Raw genomic sequence first — 14,857 nt, forward strand, 5'->3', positions numbered from 1 at the left:
TCAGTCATAACTTCAGGAAAAAAACCTCAGAACAAAATTCTAATGGTTCCATCAGCTTTGGAATGGTCAAATGAGGATAGTAGCATGGTCGAGACGAGTACCGAGGTAATCGGTATGAGTTTAGGAATATTTCACACTTTTGCCTTAGAAATTTGGCCTATAGTTGGCTTTGGTCAACATTCTTGAAAAACATGCTTGGATGAAAATTCTGACAACTTAGCTCCAAAATATCAAGTTTGGTCTAGAATGACCCTTCGTTCACTTCTCGAAGCTTCCAATCTAATCCCGAGGCCTGTTGTGGAAATAGGCACAAAATAAAACTTGGGTGTGGGACCAACTTTTCATTAAAATAACCTCATATGGGAATTTTAAATGTCCCATTGAGTTTGGAACATCGAATTTAGTAGGATATCATATCTTATTTGTGTGCACGGGGTATCGAATGAATCTCGAGGACCCCATTGGAGGATTTGGCATGCTAAGATCTTTCTTGCACCAGCTGTGCCTGGTGCCGTTTCTTAAGAGACTCCTGGTCACTAAAGTGAGTGCCACTAAAGCGGCCAAGAGCTCGCTAAAGCGACCAGCCTTTTTGGGTGGGTATCCCTTAAGCGACAGCCCTGTCGTTAAAGCAACTGGTCTCTTAAGCGACCTGCCAATGCTAAAGTGATGCCCACCTTTTAGGAGGGTGTCTCTTAAGATATCATCGGGTGGTCACTTTTGCGACACCTGAGGGTCGTTCTTAAGACCCATTTTTTAGATTTGATATTAAATTTCAAACTTTATTTTCTCCTTCAATATTTAGGCTATTTGGGTGATTCAAAAGGCTAACTTGTGTAGATTTTTTAGGGTCACCCAGTGGTGTGTTCAAAATATGGAGTTGAATTTTCCTTTAAGGTAATTTCTCCTTTCTCTTGAGTTTCTAGCGTTCTTGAGCTTGTAGTCGATCATGAATACATGTTAGGTTTGAGGCTTATTTGGTGTGTGAATTATGTTTCTTTTTGGAACATGAGATAGGGGTAGTATTTGGAACCTATTCTCGAATTCAATTCCATGAGTTACGGAGCAGGTCCCCCAATTCCTGAGTTTTGACTCCGAAATTAGTCCGTCTCTGAATTCGATAATTTTAGTGTCATAGAGACTGTATTAATGTTGTGATTCTTTTTATTGATAGCGTAGTAGAATAGGCCACTTAGAAAAGAAAACCTTTAATTTCATGAGTTGGAGCACACACGATCGGCCTATAGGTAGGCTATGATTTTCCCCTCGTGAGACTGAACATTTTAGGCAATGGTAAAACCTTCAATTTCATGAGTTGGAGCACACACGATCGGCCTATAGGTAGGCTATGATTTTCCCCTCATCAGACTGAGCATTTTAGGTAATGGTATATTGATTTGTTTACGATTGTAGGGGTTGAGTGTCAAGCATGCTAAATTCCTAGAATTTCTATCCTAGGCACTATTTTGGGAAATTATTGGACTGTGTAAGAATGATTCTTGCTCTTATCGTTCAGTCCAGCCTTATGTTGTATGATTTGCCTATGATTATTTGTTTTGAAGCATGTTGGGCCTTAGTCTAGGCTTAGATTAGTGATTGTCGTAAAGTTACGTGATTTTGGTGCCGTTGGGCCTTAGAGTTTCTTCGATGTTATTTCAGACTGTTAGCTATCTATAGACAGATATAGAAGACTTGAGTCTGATAGTCTGAGCCTTAGCTAGGTAGTAACACAACTTGTGACCTTACCTTCATAAATATTTTATTCTCACCTCGGTCCTGTTTGGCTTGGTTCTTAATTTTTGGAAGTCTCCTCGACGATTTGGGTTAAATATTGTTTGGGCTAGAGTGGTGCATTGATGACACTCAATTTGGGGGTACTTCCTATAATGCTCGGTTGGTTGCTGATTCTAATAAAGTTCAAACCCTTAGCTACAGATACCCGGTTCAAGCTCGTGGTCTATCTTACTTGTGTCTAGTTTGTTGGCTATAGTTACCCAGTTAAAGTCTGTGGTCCATCTTACTTATGTTCGGCTCCTTAGCTATAGTTACCCGGTTGAAGTCCATGGTCTAGCTTCCTGTGTTCGACTTTTAGGTACAGTTACTTGGTTAAGGTTTGTAGTCTAGCCTACTCGTGTCAACTCATTAGCTACAGTTACCCGATTGAAGTCTTTGGTCCATCTTACACGTGGTTCAATTTCTGATTCCCTGATGAATCTTCAGTTCAATGTCTCCATATACTCTCAGCTTTAGCTTAAGGTATTAGATTTAGGGAATGGTTCGGTTCAACTCTGGGTAATGGTGATATTATTAGAATCCATTTGGCTCCTTCTAATTTACTTCAGCTTTTCTTTGATCCTGTCAGGCTTATGAGGGTTCGTTCAGGTTGTTACCTTATACTTGTGCATGAGCGTACCCATCGGGTTTATGGTAGACCGACGGATTTAGCTAGATTCTTTCTCTTTATTTGCTGAGTACGCTCGTGTACATACCTACATTTACTTCTTGTCTTGTCTTGGGTTATGATCATTCACTCATATTTCAGTTTACTTTTATTTATCTTGGCAGTCGGCCTATGATGCCTACTGGGTACCTATTGTTTTGGTACTCATACTACACTCTGCATCTGTTTTTATTATGCAAGTCTGAGTACTAGCTACCGATATTGATTCAATCCATCTGTGGTCATGATCAGAGGCGAGGGTGAGCACGTTGTGTCTTGATTTACCCGTCTCCTTATGTATATACACTTTGACTGTCTTTTGTATTATGAGACACCTCTGTTTCTGTGGTCCACCTTTGGGACTTGTACTCTTTTTACTAGTAGCTTTGTACATGTGACTTTCAGGTTCTGGGAGAGATCTTTTTATTTGTATATATTTAGTTGCTTCCGCCCTTTCTTGTATGTTTCTGTTATTTCCTTACTATTTTAGATTATATTGCTAGTACTATGATGTCCCATTACTCGTAGTTTTAGGATATGGGTTGGCTTACCTACCAATGGGTCGAATAGGCGTCATCATGACCTGAGAAATCGAATTGTGATAAGTTGGTATCAGATCCCCAGTTCCACCGATCTCACTTGTATAGAGCTAATGACTAGTAGAGTTCTACGGACTGACGCATAGACATCTGTTACTTATCCTTGGGAGGATACATGATGTCTTTAGGAACGTGTCTCTTTTGTATCACTATCGTGCAATATGTATCTTGTTAGTTTCTGGAAATCTCACTTGTTCCATTCTTATACAGGATGGCTTGCACGTGCGCTGGAGGTAGGGGCTGATCGTAGGGTCATACTAGGGTTGCAACACCAGGTCAAGACCAAGAGCAGACTCTAGAACTGATAGAGAGCTTGTCCATTGATCTAGAAATTATCCCCAGCGTAATACTTGTGCATAGTTTTGCTAAGCCAGGTCAGTATCATGGTTTTATGCTACCTCCAGGTAGAGGCAGTGCTCAGAGAGTTGCTGGTGATGCTTCAAGTGTTCAGGCCGAGGTTGGTCATGATCCATTCCATGCTTCCATGAGTCAGTCTAAGGCCGAAGATCTAGTTATTGGTGAGATTAGCTTGATTTTTGGTTTTGCCACATATTATTTATTTGGTGTGGTTTTGGGGTTGTTATACCTATATGTGTCTATTTGGCTTGTTAGTTATCTCCTCATTATTGTGACTGCCTTATCTGGACTCATGTGCGTGTGTTTTAGCACTGTAGCATTTTTTTAGTAGTAGATCGAGTAAGTCAATTTCTTATTTTGAGTAGTGGCGGTTGAGCAACTCCCCATGCCTTGTATTGGTAGTTCTATTCCAAGTTTGCGGACAGGCTAGTTAGCTTTTCCTTTTTGTCCTTTACCATTGATTAGTAAACCCCTCTCTGCCATTATAATTTTCTTGGCTTAGACGATTATCCTCATTACTTTGCATCAATTGGTTCATAGTTGAAAGGTTGGTTGTCAAGGTAGTATGTGATAGAGGTGTAGTATCTTTGGAGTTACAGTAGATTCTAGTTGTTGATTCCTCTTTATGCCTTATTGGTATTTCTAGTCCTTAGACTGCAGAGTTGAGGTTTACTCTCTTTTACCTACTTGGTGGGGAAGTTGGTTGGTAATCTCACATACAAGATGGGGTCAAAGTAATTCGTGGAGTATGGGATTTTGAATTTGTTCAGGATAGAAAGCTTGATTTTAACATATTTGGTAGATTGTGGTCAGTTGTCCATGCTTGTAAGTCGCCTATCGGATTGGTTTACTTAGACTAGGATGGTTGGCTCAGACTTGAGGTGGCAGAGTGGTTTGGAGGCACCTAGTGCCGGTGTTTCGAAAGTCCCTATGATTGGAGTAAGTCGGTAGAGCTGGACTTAGTGCGGTCTTGTCCTTTATGGGGTAAATTGGTCTTTTGAAGTGGAGTGTTCAATTTCAAATGGTGTTGGCAGTATTGTTCGACCCGAGAGGGTGTCCGAGGGTCTGGCGAAGCGTGCAGGACCGGAACCCTCATCCTTTCATGCCTCCAGGCTGTGACTATAGTTTTACTTTCGTGGATGGAAGTTCTTTTAGTAGTGGATAATGTAATGACCCTAAAGGTCATTTTAGAATTTTTTTCATGAAATAACCATTTTACCCTTCCCTTAAGTTGCCCCGAGTTGTACTTGATTGGTATCGGTTCTTGGTTTTACAAAATCTTATGAAAAGTTGAGTCTTTTAAAATTTTTAGGTTTTCATAAGCTTTAAGTGTTCAAAATTATATTTGGGGTCAACCAGACCTACGGGTCTCGGAATGAAATTTCATGGATTCCAACAGCTTCGAAATATGGAAATTGGTCTAGAAGAGTTTACGGAATCAACTTTGGAGTTGTAACGAAGATTTGAAATCTTGAGTTGGGAATTTGAGAAATTTTAGGCCAAGGTAAGACTTTGGTCAACTTTCAGAGTTTTGATGCTCGGAATGGAATTTTGATGACACCGTTGGATTTAGAGGATGGTTTTTGGTCTAGAAGAACTGTTGGTTGAATTTTTAGAGGTCCCGAGTCCTTTTTGGTATTTTGAAGGCATAAGTTGGTTTAGTTGCGACTTTTCGAGTTCCAGGTCAAAGAGACCTCAAATTTGAATTCTGATAGTAACATTAGCTCGGAAATGGCCAAATTAGGCTAATAGCATTGTTGGCATGAATATCGGGGCAATCAATATTAGTTTGGGGCTATTTGGCGCTTTTGACTTAAAAAGTTGGCTTATGGTTGACTTTGACAACCATTCTTGGAAAACACACTCGGATAAAAATTCTGACAGTGCGGTTAGTTTCAAAATATTGAGTTTATTCTAGAACAACCCTTCGTTTGCTTTGCGAGACTTTCGATTTAATCTCGAGGTCCATTGTGGAATTTGGCTTAAATTGACACTTGGGTGTGGGACCCACTTTTTATTAAAATTACTTGTATGAGAATTTAAATGCGCCATTGATTCTGGAACGTTGAATTTTATGGAGTAACATATCTCATTTGCGAGCACGGGGTTCCGAATGAATCTCGAGCATCCCGTTGGAGATTTTGGACTGTGCCAAAAATCGGTGTTGCAGCACTGCCGCTGGTGTCCCATTTTTGTGTATTTTCCCCAACTTAAAAAACCCCATAACTTGAGTTCTAGAGCTCCAAATTGGATGATTCAAAAGGAAAACTTGTGAGATTTTTCAAAAAAACGTGTTGGGGAGCTCGTAAACTAATTTAGGTCATTCGATTGAGGTAAAATCTCGATTTTAGTTGCCACACAGGGTATTTTTGAAGAGAAATCTTTAAGAACTTTGAGAATTTTTTTCTTGGTTTATATGAACCAATTTTAGCGATTCATGGGTCTAACCTGAAGGAAATTTCATAAAAAATCCATTGGTGTGCTCGAAATCTTGAGGGGAGCTTTGTGTGAGGTAAATGTACACAATTAGTTGTTGTCTTTTGACATTTTCGAGGTGTGTTAAATTTTGAGGTCTTGTTTCTTGATCATTTTAGGCCTATTTTCTATGATAAGAGCCTAATTTGTTGGTCTTTCTGCAAGGAACGTCGTGGTATGATTAGTTTCATTCATTGAAGCATCGTTTGAGATGAATTACATCCCTAAGGACTGCCCTCCTTCTTGAATTATCCTTTAATGGTGAAATTATGCATGGGCTAATTTTTGTGCTTTTTGATCGTCGAATTGTGCTATAAGTTGGAACACAAGTTCTCTAAGCTCAAATGTACCTTTTTACAGAGTCAAATTTGGGATTTCTAATGTGGGTCCCACAATCCTGTTTTAGACTCAATTTTGGGTCCGTCTCTGAAAAAAATATAAAATTGGTGTCAAAATATCTATATTGATGAGGTGATAACAATTTTTTAGCTTGGCAGTGATTGGAGATGATTCAAAGGTCGAGATGATCATTTTGGTGGATTTAGAGCGTGCGTGTTCGGCTTGGAGGTAGGCTACGGTCTTCCTCTTTTGACTGGAATCTAGTAGATAACATGTAGTATATTTTACATGTGACTTAGGGAGTATTTTCTGAGATTAACATTCTCCTCATCCTAATTCGTTTTATTGTTCCCGGGTGAGCTTTAGGCTAGAATAGTCCCATGAAATCCTTAGATTAGGCTATGGGCCTTGGTTGTGGTGTTGACTTAGCATTATTATCCTATTTAGGACTGATATTGATGGCCTTAGGCTAGGTTTGATCCTTAGGTGCTTTATCAGGTGTTTATTGCCCTCTTAGCTACTCGTAGCTTCTGGTAGGGCTTATTATGGATAGGATACCTGTTATGCTAGTGCCTGAGACCAATGGCTCGTCATAGCTGTATGTTTGGCTTAGTTATGCTCGTATAGAGCTGAGATGGCATATTTTGGGATAAGGCATCAATCCTAGAGATATTTCTCCCCTATTTAATTTTGAGCTATGTCTCGATTATTTCACTTTTTTAGCAGTAGGCTTATGATGCCATCTTACTTGTTATCTATTGTTGGGCCCGAGGCCATATCCAAGAAGCGATTGAATCCCAAGTTAGTCCATTGACTTGTTAGTGTGCTAGGATTTGGTATTTCCTTTTATGGTTGTGTGTATCTTGTTTAGATGCTAGTGATGGCATTCTTTCATTTGATTGAGCATATTCACTCGTTTTGTGGTAAGATCCTAGTATTGACATATGAATTTTCACTACTACTTTTAAAAAGGCTTTCTCATGCTTTTACTACTTTTAAACAGTTTTTAATGGTAGTCGTACTACCTGAATTACTTGGTCACTAGTTTCAAAACTTATGAGGTGTTAGGGACGTGCTCCTTTTTCTACTTGAGGCATTAAAGGTATCTGAGATGTCACGACCCAACCCCATAGGCCGTGACAGGCGTCTAAACTGGACACTCGCGTGTACCCTTGCTAACTATAAGTAAACCTGTCTCCTATTTGAGTCATAGTGTGCCAACAGGCAAGATAATATATAGGCCAATGAGGCTATCATAGCATATCGTCACAATGGTACATACATATATATACACAACCCACACACATATCTGCAGACCTCTAGGAGTAAAACCAGTAACATAAGGCGGGACAAGGCCCGTGCCGTACCCTTGAACGAACAAATATATACATCAAGGTTCAGTACCAAAAGCTAGGCTCTGACACAATGGAGCTATTCTCAAAACCCTCTGAGTGGAATCCTAAGCTGGTGGATCCTCAAGTCGTGTGTCTGTACCTGCGGGCATGAAATGCAGCCCCCCTCCTCCGAAGAAGGGGAGGTCAGTACGATATATGTACTGAGTATGTAAAACATAACACATCATAAATGAGACCATAACTGAAACAAGGATGCATGGGACAAGTGTAATAATTAACAAATTAGTGTACATGCACCTTAGGACACGTAGTCATATACATCATCATACACTGTGCCCGGCTCACTAAGGAACTCGATATCATAACTATTTTATCATATTACCATATCACCATATCCTCATCTACTTTCATCATGTATATTATTTAATCAGGTCATCATATACAACTTCATATCATCATATACGGTATAATCTTACCGTATATGTCATCATAGTACATCCGGTCCACTATGGGGCTCGGGGTCACAAGTGTATCCCTATATTTTCATATGCATGCCTACGTAAGTATTCAGACCTTTAGTGAAGGACTCGGTGAAAGAGTAGTGTGCATAACATACCACACTCGGCCCATTTATGGGACTCGATGCCATTATCACATAGTAAAATATACCGAGGAACATTCGGCCCAATCCATAATTTAAAACAATGCCGAGGAACATACGACCCGATACATATTTTCATCATATCATCATATATATATGTATCCGGCCTGGGACTCGGTGAATAACTTCATCACATACGGCGTCATCTTATGCTTCAACTTCATCATATATGGCATTTCATCATCGTATACTTTATACATATATATATATACCCATCCTGGGACTCGGTGAAGGAGTAATAAAGTTGTGCATGATAACGTACCTGGCCCATCGGGGGAATCAGTGAAATAAGGGTTACCGTATGCACGAGTAGAGTAGTGGAGAAACCATATGCAACTAAGTCATCTCCTGAGACTCAATGAAACAGTCAAGTGAACCGTCACTTGAAGACCAGGGAAATAATTCTCTGAGGTACCGTTTAGCTGTTATTAGGGATTTCATCAATTAGGACCTTAGGGACCACAGGCGTGACTTATGCAATCAGACACATAGCTTATGCAATCAGAGATACAGATTATATAATCAGAGACATTTCTTTTCTCATAGCCTTTCAGAATAGGAGCTTATATCTCCACTTACTATTCAACATATAGATGGCTCGGGAGTAGTAATCTATCTACTTTAGGACCTTTAGTATTCAAAAGTGACTACGATTCACGAATTACATCCAAAACCTATAAATGGAATTACCTCTAAACTCATATCATACATCATTTCCCTTACCTTAAGCCCCTTTCAAAGAGAGAAATAGGCAAGCCTTATATGTACTACTTATCATCCTACAGAAGACTTAAAAGGCGATGACTCCACTTATTGCAGGGGTTCTAACATCCAGAAGTGAACGAAGGTCTTGAATCATACTCAGATCTCTATGAATGGAATGACTCCCAAGTTTCGTATACAAATAACTTAAGGCTAAGACATGCCAAAATAAAAGAAAGGGTAAGCTTCACATACCTTTTGTGGATTAACTGTAATCCAGCTCGCCTTGTTACCTCCTTGACCTATTAACATGAGAGTAATACTGAGGTTAATAAACTTTTTCTTTACAATTTCCAACTCTACAACCAAGTACCCATAGGAATCATTTCCTTATCCAATACCCTCGACTAGTTTGTTACTAGTTCCGAAGTTACACAAAGTCGGGCAGCATCTCCCCTATAATTTCAACATCTCCGAGATTTCAAATCATACACAATATCAAAAACCATACCAAAAACAACAATCATAAGCATATAGACAACTAAACCACCTCAATATTACACAATACAACTCCCAACAACTAGCTCAAAACTATGATGCCAAAATAGAGTTTTTAACCTTTATTTCATAAAATCTTTAATCATACTAAATGGAGGGTCATGTGGATGCAACCAGAAGCAACCAAACCCTTTTTAAAACACTTTAAATCCCTGAAACAAGCAACCCAACCAGCTTCACCCGCAGCACCACAACGACAACCCACTACTCGACTTCGATTTAGCTATAACGACTTCAATTTCGTTTGTTTCTAACGTCAAGCATTCTTATGCAATTTTTCCACTTCCAGCCTTATTTAAGAAATTTAATATATCTCATAACATCATCATAAACTCCAATTTGAAAGGGAAAATCTTACCTTGCCCGAAACTTTCCAAAACTTGCCTCGGAAGTACCTTTAGCGCGACTAAAACTTTGTGGCTGCTTGCTAACATTTTGGTGCTGCTCCAAACCATAAATTTACATTACTAACATCTTCATAACATCGTGTTATACCCTAGATAATTAATTCACGGAAAGGAATCGGAGACTTACCTTTCTTTCTCCTTGGTCGAACCCACTCTCTCTCTAGTTTTAGCTTTTTCTTCTCTTCTTTTTTTCTCTAGAAGTCTCTTGAACTAGGAAGATAAATGACTTTCTTATAGATAAGAATGATTCATAACATATATATATAGGCTACTTTATGAGGGTGACACGTGTCACCCCCTAAGTGGTGACATGTGTCAAGCCCTAAGTGGTGACACTTGTCAAGCCCTCATTGGGCCAACACATCCCTTCCTCCTACCATAGGCTGCCACGTTTCAGGTGGGGTCCATCCCCTTGCTCCATATTCTACCACGTGGCACTCTCCCTTGCTTCCTTATGACACTCTTATTCTTCCACGTGTCACTCTCTTTTCCTCCTCGTGGGTTTATAATCTCGTCTTACTTTACGAACCTATGTAATCCTTGCTACGTAAGATTTCTAGCTTACGTAAGTAAGTCGAGTCCTATGACTCATTATTTGGTCTCCAACTTCTTTTGAATTCTTACAATGCTATTTCCAATCTTCCCCATCATGAGGTGTCACATTCTTCTTTCCTTAGAGTTGTTTGATAGCGTTATGGACTATCCGGCTCCCATGGTAACTTCTAAGAAGCTTGAGAAGCTTTAAGAAACTTAAGAATCCTTCCAAAAACTTAAGAACCTTTCAAGAAATTTAAGAAGCTTAAGAACCTTCCAAGGTACAAAAGTACGGGGTGTAACATCCTTCCCTCCTTTAGAACATTCATCCTTGAATGTGAACCAAAAACCCTTCTCAAGATCTTAAACCGACCGGATAGAGAGTTTCTTTGTTCCATCGCAATAACACATATTTTTACCGACCAATCAATATCAAAGTTCCGAAGATTGGGATTACCTATAGACCTAGAGAATAGGTACGGATACTTGTGCTTTATTTCCCTTTCAGCTTCCCAGGTTATTTATTTATGACTCTCATTTTTCCATAACACCTTAACAGAAGCTACGTCCTTAATTCACCACCCCCTACTCCGCCGATCTCAGATGGCAACCGATTGCTTCTCGTAGGATAACTCCTCTGTGACCTGGATATCCTTTGTGGAATATACTTGGGATGGATCACCAACACACTTGCAAAGCATCGATACTTGGAAGACTAGACGTACTGCTTCCGGATCCGCTGGTAAGTCCAACTCGCAAGAAACCTTGCCTATTCGGCGGAGGGTCTGATAAGGGACAATGCATCTTGGACTAAGGTCCTCTTTCTTCCTGGATCTCATCACTTTCTCTATGGGTGACACTTTTGAGAGTGCTTAATTATAACTTGAAACTCTAGAGATCGATGTCTATTATCTATGTATGACTTCTGTCGACTCTTAGCTGCTAATACTCTCTCCCGAATAAGCTTCACCTTCTATACTTTTTATTAAACCACGTCTGGGCATATTAGTCATGTTTTACTACAATCATACCAATCAATTGGCGAATTCCACTATCCACTATACCAAGTCTCATACGGGGCCATATGGATACTAGAATGATAGTTAATATCGTAAGTACTTTTGACAGGTGGTAGGCAACTGTTCGAGCTACCTTTGGAGTCAACCGTATAGGCCCACAACATATCATCTAATATTTAGCTAGTCAGCTTAGTCTGTCTATCAGTCTGAGGGTAAAATAGTGTACGAAGACCTATATGTCTTCCCAATATTTTCGTAGACTAATCGTCGGTAGTTAACTGTAACTTGGACTCTTTCTTCTAGGACAATAGCTATGGGAAATCCATAAAGTCCTACCACCCTCTTGACCTATAATTTCATACAATCTCGGCTAAGCAGATAGTCTTTGATTGAAGGAACATGGGCTGATATTGTTAATCTACGGATAACATTCCATATAGAATTATTGTCTAGAGAGTGCAAAGTGAGTCTTGTAGCCAAGGTTGTGTTATGGAATCTTTGGCCTCATATATTACTTGTTGCCTTCTTTAGATGACATCAACTGATACCCTCTCCTTTTTGGGTTTTGTCTTTTTCCTATCAGAGCTGGCTACCAAGTTGTGCTGAAGTCCCCTCACACAATGACTTGTATAGCCGTTCTGTGGTTTGCCTATCATTAACTGTTATTATGTTGAAGAACTATGGCATACAAATGCGCCATCTGTTAGTAATTAGCTAATCATGCTTATTTTTCTTAAGCCCTTTTATAATTCTCTTAACGTAACTTATAACACTCTAGGTATATAATCTCGTGTCGTTGCTTCGCCGCTAGTTTGGAGTCTTCCATCTCATACGATCATAGCAGCACTAATGCACCAAATCCCACTAGAATTTCAAAGTTAAACGTGCTTGGGCGAGAATAGTACTAGGATGGGTGACCCTCCTAGGAAATCCTTATGTCACATTCCATTACAATCCTTGCAATAATGTGCGAAGGCACTTAACCTAGCCCAAGATTTACCTTAGCATCTTCTCGATAGTCTTCATGTTTTTCCTTGCCCTCTCTGCCCTTGTCTTACACTCGACGTTGGGATAGATCGTTTGTCCAACCATGGCTAGGTCCTATTTTTCTCTTAATACTCACCCTATCTCGTTAGTTTGGTCTAACCCATCTTGAGATCTCTCTATAACGTATCCAAAACATCTTAGCTCCTTTTATCGTGTACTTCTCACTTGACCCTCTACTCAATATATACATATCCATAGGTTACATAACCATTCTGACACAACCTGTATAAGATAGACATAATATTTTTGTTTCCCGGCCCATCTTTCTTTACATATTGACTTCACACTAGAACTTGCTCGTGCTAACGCTATTTTGTCCTACTCTTTTCTTTTCTTCTTTTACGTACTCCTTGGTCTCCTCATTTCCTACTATAAGAGATTTTCTATTCTTTCTCCTTGCTACTTGTATGTCACCATATCAGCGACTAATGACGTTGTTTCTATATCTTAATCTTTAACCAAACACGGCCCTACTACCCTTTACACGATCCTTAGTTTGCTTAGTCCTACGCTCTTATCGTATTCACCCATTGTGGTAGGAACCCATCCCTTAGGGTTCTACCAATGATTCTTCGTACAGTCTCAGATACCTCGGCTACTATATTTTTATTATTGGCCTCGAGCTCTTGCTAACTCATGCCAGTATGGGATCTCACTTGAAATTTAAGCGTTTCTGTCAACATGTGATAGTGTCGGTTAATTTCATCTCCCGCGTGTATTTCTCTCATCCACTTTCCCCCTTTAGGGCATACCCATGTCATCCTCTATTTATTTTCAACCATTCACACACATATGATTCTGTTCCAATACCTTTGATATACTGCACCATGTCTACACCTTCTATTAACTCATCTATACTTTAGGTTACCCCTGTAAGAAACCTTAATACAACCATGGGGTGCTTAGAATTCTCAATAAATAGTACACAATCTAGTCCAAATACTGGTACTCAAGTCATATAACTAATGTAGTAGTTCAGCCAAAGCCACCTTTCATTCATCCCAATCAGTACGTCACTAGTGCTTATAATCGTGTCCGATTCTCCATTCGGGGCACTTATACTCTGATGACACGTGTTTCTATCTTTGCTATAATACTATCTTCATCCCAATGAATACCACTTGTTCCTCTTAATAGACTCACAATATATCAATGGTCTTGCAGAGCTACCTCTCTCATCCTTGAGGGGTCTTACTATTTTCTATGGTGGAGGTACATATACACAATACCCCTTTTTGCTTCATGTGCTTTCATCCTTATTGTGTACTCGATGACTCCTAATCTTACTCACAATCACATTCTTTAGTTACTTCATTACTAGGCCCTACGTACTTCCATGATGATCCTCTTTATATTCACACTATATTCTGCTCATAGTCAATCCCGGAGGGTAATATTTCTTAACCTTTATTCATGATCCTTACTCTAGACTAATTCCACCTGGTGGAGCAAGCGTACTTAACCCCTTATCCTTCCTCGTCGTTCTCATCCTTTATACCTCGCGGCTAGTCTTAAGACATTCATATCCATTGCCAGTCTACTCACCATATCCGTATTAACCTTCTAATTACCACCCATACCGTCATTTACTTATTTCCCAAAGTCAGTTGTACTCCTATTTTAGTCGGATCTTATCATTACCGTGGATACAATCTCTCAATATATACTACCACCTTATATCTCATTCTCTTTTTATTTTAAAAAAAAAATCGGCAGAGTTTCCTCTATATTCCTTACTATCCCAACCCCGTATTCAGGAAATACCAATAATGCATCACAAGGACAACATATATATATTCATATCACCGCCACACAAGGCGCCCAATATCAACAATAGTATAAAATAATAGAGTACCTCGTATGTCAAACTCGAACTGCACCCGTTACACTTTTCTGTCTACTTTTCCCTTCAATTTTCAACTTTACATTTCAATCATATTTCAATCTTCTTACCTTATCCAGTATGCCTATTTCACACCATTAATTACCTGTATACTGGGTAACTCCCAATATTATCCGTCATTTTCTTCTGTTGATATCGTTCTTCAACTGAAACTAAAGGTTAGAAAAAGGAATTCCATGTCTTATGGCTAGGCTCTATCACACGATCTTAGATATGAAAGAAAGGTAATGTCCTAAATGTCTTGTAGCCTTCTATTTATAAATGTGGCACACAACACACCGATAAAAAAGACTCTACTAGACACGATCTGTAGACATTCCGAGGAAGGACCGCTCTAATACCATTTCTGTCATGACCCAATCCCGTAGGCCGTAATGGGTGTCCGAACTGGACACTCGTGTGTACCCTTGCTAACTATAAGTAAACCTGTCTCCTATTTAAGTTATAGTGTGCCAACAATCAAG

The 14,857-nt window shown here is 39.5% G+C and overlaps 1 pseudogene; it reads left to right on the forward strand.

The window, feature by feature from the left end:
- The first annotated feature begins 12,270 nt into the window (after positions 1–12,270).
- Positions 12,271–12,390, forward strand: LOC129883867 (5S ribosomal RNA; annotated as a pseudogene).
- The last annotated feature ends 2,467 nt before the right edge of the window (positions 12,391–14,857 follow it).

This window comes from Solanum dulcamara, chromosome 3 (genome assembly GCF_947179165.1).
Source record: "Solanum dulcamara chromosome 3, daSolDulc1.2, whole genome shotgun sequence".
Taxonomy (NCBI): domain Eukaryota; kingdom Viridiplantae; phylum Streptophyta; class Magnoliopsida; order Solanales; family Solanaceae; genus Solanum; species Solanum dulcamara.